Source organism: Penaeus monodon, chromosome 33 (genome assembly GCF_015228065.2).
Source record: "Penaeus monodon isolate SGIC_2016 chromosome 33, NSTDA_Pmon_1, whole genome shotgun sequence".
Taxonomy (NCBI): Eukaryota; Metazoa; Arthropoda; class Malacostraca; order Decapoda; family Penaeidae; genus Penaeus; species Penaeus monodon.
In genome coordinates, this window is record NC_051418.1 from 23,628,583 (window position 1) to 23,628,979 (window position 397).

Genomic DNA, 397 nt, shown 5'->3' on the forward strand with positions numbered 1-397 from the left:
GGATAGGGTTAGGGAAATAGGTGAGGAGTAGGGTTAGGGATATAGGTGAAGAGAAGGGGAATAGAGACAGGTGAGGCTAGGACTGGGGATATATGAGAGAAGTAAGGCTGGGGAGACAGGTGAGGGATAGGGTTGGGGAGATAGATGAGGGGTATGGCTGGGGAGACAGGTTAGGTATAAGGTTAGGAAGACACATGAAGGGTAGCATTGGGGTGATAGCTAAGGTGCAGATTTGTAGATTTAAGGGAAGAGTAGGGTTCAGGACACAGGTAAGGGATAGGGCAAATTTCATAGAAACTAGGACACAAGTAATATATACCCTATAAGAAACTGAATATATGCCTAAATGAAGAGTCAAAAACATATCAAACTTGACCCTAAGAACATTAAAGCTAGC

At 43.8% G+C, this 397-nt stretch overlaps 1 long non-coding RNA gene across 1 annotated transcript in view; it reads right to left on the reverse strand.

Moving 5' to 3' along the window:
- LOC119594168 overlaps positions 1-397 on the reverse strand; it is a 4,055-nt gene that overhangs the window by 1,475 nt on the left and 2,183 nt on the right. The window lies entirely within an intron of this gene.